We start from the raw sequence: 5,922 nt of genomic DNA, 5'->3' as shown, positions 1-5,922 counted from the left end.
AGCATCAACCGCGATCTCATTCCCTTCTTCGTCCAAATCATGTTCAGGCCTCTCCATTTCTTCCTGGGCAGCCAAGTAGTAAGTATACCAAGGAAGAACAATGTAAAACAACAAGTGGCATAGAAACAATTTCGTTTCTCAATGCATGTGATGTGAAATCCTCAGCCAAATTACGCTAAATCAGACGCCTTTGCTTATGCCAACATCAGAAATACATACCCACTAGAGTGACGAGTGGGATAGGCTTCCTTGAAGTACACGTTCAATCTTTTTGTGAGCAATCCACCACCCCATGGTCTTGACATATATAGATGATGAGTAGGTCTGGACTTGTCATAAGTACATGTGGCATCGCCTCGGGACGTCCTCCGGTACGTAGAGCTGGCGCTGATGGCATGGCATGGCACAGTCCTTCCTGAGCTCCGTCCGATGGTGATGGTGCACAAGATGTTGTAATAGCATATCAGATTTCTTCAATTGCATGAGGAACTCTTTGAGCGGTTGAGGAAAATCCTCTTTACTAATATGTATAAATAGCCATCAAGTTCGCTATCTCAAACATACTCTGTAATTATATTTCATAGTTTATCATAGTATTAGAGCCATTGCCTTAGAGCAATACTTATCTTCTCATCGATGAGAAATTGTGTTCTTTGCTGTCGTCACTCCCACTACACTTGCAAAGTCTCAAGCAGCAGTGCCACCACTCCGGTCGAAGCTCCAAAGGCTTCTAACTGGCCACCTCTGCTACTCCAACGGCCAGCATTGCACTCTCCGTCAAGAGTCCAAATGTGTGCCACAGCAATGATCTCTTCTCCTATCTAAGTCGGTGGCTTTCTTGCAGCTATTTGCTTCGACAGCCTGCTCTTATGGTCAGTGAGTTGCACATGCATCTCACAGATTGCATCTTATAGATTCTTCCCCTTCCTATCTTGATCGGCAATGACCACAACTTCTCAGAGAGCTCTCGACGAACTCTCGGCGAACTCTTGATGAACTCTCAGTGAACTCTCGATGAACTCTCGACGAGCTCTCGATGAGCTTCCAACATATCATCCAAATCTTCGTTATATCGTCCGATCTTTGACTTCGGCCCAACATCTACTTTATGCCTTATTCATTATCATAGTTAATCCTGTAAAATTTATCTCAACATATTGATTAGATAAATAATTTATCAATTGATTACATCATCAAAATCCAAGATTCAACAATCTTCCCCTTTTTTATTATGACAATCAATTGATAATGGAGTTAACCTCAACTCCTCTTATTTATATGTCATACTGAGATAAGCAGACTTAAATTGAAAAGGAATAATGACATTTGAATTCAAGTGAAATAATTTCGATCACAAGGATCGAATGTAATATATCAAATCAAAATTTCATATGTTTGTTCATCATTATAGTTTCAAATTAAAACATGCATAATTTCAAAACTTTACTTTTCATCCTCACATCATGCATGTACCAAAAATTAAATTAATCATCACTGTGGGTATATCATACATGATACTAAAGTATTCATCATACATCATTTTGGGTATAACATTCATGATGCTAAGACATTAAAATTTTTATCATTTCATCCATTAAATCAACATTTGAATAATGATACCAAAAATTCATCATTTCTCCCATGCATGATACTAAAGCATTCATGATACATCATTTTGGGCATAACATTAATGATGCGAAGATATTCAAATTTTAAGCATTTATCACTTCATGCATTAAATCAATATTTTGATCATAATATTAAACATTTATCAATTCTCTCTTTTTGTCATTAACAGAAAGGAGAATCGTTCAACAATACAAGTGTTTTAAATTATTCAAGTTTTATACCAATTTATCCAAGCTAGCAAAAATGAGAAGTTAAGCAAAAACTTTACATGATAACTGCTTTTGCTTTTTGAAATAGGCAAGCTAGCATTTTTTCTTTAGATGTGCAGGAGCTTTTTGGTTCTTTTTGAGATATGTAATTTTCTTTCTTCCTTTGTTATAAAAACAAGAAAAAGAGGAAGACGAGTAAGGGAGGAATTCATTCTCTATAAAAAACCAAGAACCAAATTCATGAAAGTTAAGTTTCATTGGATAAGCTTCTACTATAGCAAAAAGAGAGGATTCATCATAAAGGATCAAGATGTCTATACCAAAAAATAAAATCAAATCATATACTAAAAGTCCATGGATAAAAATTCTTCTTTTGTGAGTAGAGTGAGAAAGAAATTATGGGGAAAGATCATTAAAAGAAGGATAAAAAATCCATGAATCAAGGCTCTTCTTTTGCAAATAGAAAGAGGAAAGATTCATAAAAGACAATCTCGATTTAAAAGAAAATTTCAAGTTATGAAAAACTGAGAAATCCGAAAAATATACAAGAGAAACTCATGCATTCGAAAGATTTAAAATACCTAATTCTTTTCTAATAAAATCAAATTATTCCTCATTTAATGGTTTTATAAAAATATTTTCTAATTGATACTTTGTATTAACAAATTCTAAAGATATGTCATGATTATTAACGTGATCTCTTATAAAATGATGCATAATGTCAATATGTTTAATTCTAGAGTGTTAAATAAGATTCTTAGTTAAACATATTGCACTAGTGTTATCGTATTTTATAGAAATATTTTTCAAATAAATTTCATAATCTTCTAAAGCATTTTTTATCCATATAACTTGTGCATGCATTTGCTATTATATATTCAGCTTCGATTGTAGATAATGCAATCGAGTTTTGTTTCTTGGAAGACCAAGAGACAAGTGCATGACCTAAGAGTGACATGTTCGAAATGTGCATTTTTTATCTATTTGACACCCAGCAAAATCAGCATTGGTATAAGCAATCAATTCATGATTTCTAGTTTTTTGCTACCATAATACTAGATTAGGAGTTCCTTTTGGGTATCTAAAAATCCTTTTAATAGCTTTTAAGTGAGATTACTTAGGATTAGATTGAAATATAGTACATAGTCTAACACTAAACATGATATCGGGTATAGTTGCTATGAGGTATAATAAACTATCTATCATACCCTTAAAAGTCTTTTGATCAAAACATTCTCCATTAATATCCATATCTAATTTTGTAGAAGTGCTCATTGGTGTATTAATGGCCTTAGCATTATCCATATTAAATCATTTTAATAGATCTAAAGTATATTTTGTTTGACTAACCAAAAATCCATCACTAAATTATTTGATTTGTAGACCTAAGAAAAAAGTTAATTCCCCCATTAAACTCATTTCAAATTCATGGCTCATACTATTAGCAAAATATTCACATAAAAACTCATTTGAAGATCCAAAATGATATCATCAACATAAATTTGAACAATGAGAAAATTATTTTCAAAATATTTGATAAATAATATAGTATTAATCTTGCCTTTCATAAAATTATTTTGAATAAAAAAAGAACTAAGTCTCTTATAGTACATAGTCTAACACTAAACATGATATCGGGTATAGTTGCTATGAGGTATAATAAACTATCTATCATACCCTTAAAAGTCTTTTGATCAAAACATTCTCCATTAATATCCATATCTAATTTTGTAGAAGTGCTCATTGGTGTATTAATGGCCTTAGCATTATCCATATTAAATCATTTTAATAGATCTAAAGTATATTTTGTTTTACTAACCAAAAATCCATCACTATATTATTTGATTTGTAAACCTAAGAAAAAAGTTAATTCCCCCATCAAACTCATTTCAAATTCATGGCTCATACTATTGGCAAAATATTCACATAAAGACTCATTTGAAGATCCAAAATGATATCATCAACATAAATTTGAACAATGAGAAAATTATTTTCAAAATATTTGATAAATAATATAGTATTAATCTTGCCTTTCATAGAATTATTTTGAATAAAAAAAGAACTAAGTCTCTTATACCAAACCCTAGGGGCTTGTTTTAATCCATAGAGAGCCTTAGTCAACTTAAACACATGATACAAAAAGTTAGCATTCTCAAAAAATCCAGGAGGTTTTTCAACATAAACTTCTTAAGAAATAAAGCCATTAGGAAAAGTACTTTTAACATCCATTTGGAATAATTTAAAATTATTATAACTAGGGGCTTGTTTTAATCCATAGAGAGCCTTCGACAAGCTCCCTACTGATTCTCGGCTAGTTCCGGCTGCATTCCCAACGAACCTTCGGACTTCCGTCGAACTCTCGAACTCCCAACGAATCCTTCGCGCTTGACTCCGCACTTTGTTTCGCTTTATGTCTTCATCATTATCGTAGTTAATCCTGCACATGCAAGCCAAAATTCTACTCCGATCTAGACAATTATTATAATGCGAATTGACATTCTGTTGCCCGGCACGTCATTGGTTGGCGCTTCGTCCGATTCTTCAGCGCATCATCCTCTTTTACGGCTTATTGCCCAACCGGCGGTTGACCTCCACAACCCCGATATCCTTAGCGCAATTCCACCCTCCTTGGCCCGATGCCCGATGTCCGAAGCCTTCTGCCATCCAATATCCTGACGTGATCTCCTCCGGCGCAACGTCAATTCCTCCTACGTCAACTATCTAATCCTGATCGAGTAGACCTGCATCACTCAAAATATAGTTAAACATCTAAACACAATCAATTAGTTTCATCATCAAAATCTGAGATTCAATAAAAATAAACTTGGACTCAAATGAAATTACAACTTTTGAATTCAAGTTAAACACTTTCGATCATAGTGATCAAATGCAATATACAATATCAACATATCAATATGATGTGCTTCAATAAAACATACACAATTTCAAAACCTTACATTTCAAACTCACTTTATGCATGATAGCAAAAATAAATCAACATCACTTTGGGCATATCATACATGCTACTTAAGCATTCATGATACTGTTAGGATCGAGAGCACTAAGAGGGGGGGGGGTGAATTAGTGCAGCGGATATCTTTCAACTATTAAAAAACGAAAGCTGCGTTCATTCGATAAAAACAATTTTAATGTAAAAGCCGATTCTAAGATTACTCAAGATTAAGCGCAGTTTATGTTTGAACGCAGTTTACGTCTAAACGCAGTTTGCGTCTATGCGCAGTTTACGTCTAAACACAGTTTGCGTCTATGCGCAGTTTACGTCTAAACACAGTTTACGTCTAACCGCAGTTTGCGTCTAAGCACAGTTTACGTCTAAACGCAGTTTGCGTCTAAGCACAGTTTACATCTAAACGCAGTTTGCGTCTAAGCACAGTTTTGCGTCTAAGTGCAGTTTACGTCTAAACGCTGATTCGAAAAGATCCGAACTTAGAAACTCATTTTGTAAAAGCGCAGAAGGCAGTAGGTATTTAGGAGGTTTGCAATAATGATAGAAAGCTCAAGGTAAAAGCAAACCAGAGATTTAGAGTGGTTCGGTCAGTCTTGACCTACTCCACTTTTGGCTTCCTCCACCGACGAGGTCACCGACGTCAACTAGAGGCCTTCCTTCAATAGGCGAAGGCCAACTGCCCTTTTACAGATTCACTCCTTTTGACAGGATCAGGAGACAACCCTTACATAACCTTTCTCTCCTCTCTTTACAACTCAAGACTTTGAAGAACAGAAGGAGGAGAACTTAAAGGCTTTACAACAATTTTGAGCTCTAGAATCACAGAAATGATCAGGATTTCGGTGTAGGTCTGTGTTTTTTCTGTGCTGAATGGGTGGGGTATTTATAGGCCCCAACCCAATTCAAATTTGAAGCTCAAAACGATCAAATCCCAGAATTCCGGGATCAGGCGGTTGCACCTCCTGACTGGAGCGGTTGCACCGCCTGGCAGAGCTCGAAGACTGAGCCCAGGCGGTTGCACCTCTCTGTCAGGGGCGGTTGCACTGCCTGAGTCTGGCTCGGAGACTGAGCCCCAGGCGGTGCCACCTCCTGACTGAGGCGGTTGCACCTCTCCTG

This window comes from Musa acuminata, chromosome BXJ2-5, assembly GCF_036884655.1.
Source record: "Musa acuminata AAA Group cultivar baxijiao chromosome BXJ2-5, Cavendish_Baxijiao_AAA, whole genome shotgun sequence".
Lineage (NCBI taxonomy): Eukaryota > Viridiplantae > Streptophyta > Magnoliopsida > Zingiberales > Musaceae > Musa > Musa acuminata.
Note: the sequence above shows the minus strand (reverse complement) of the source record.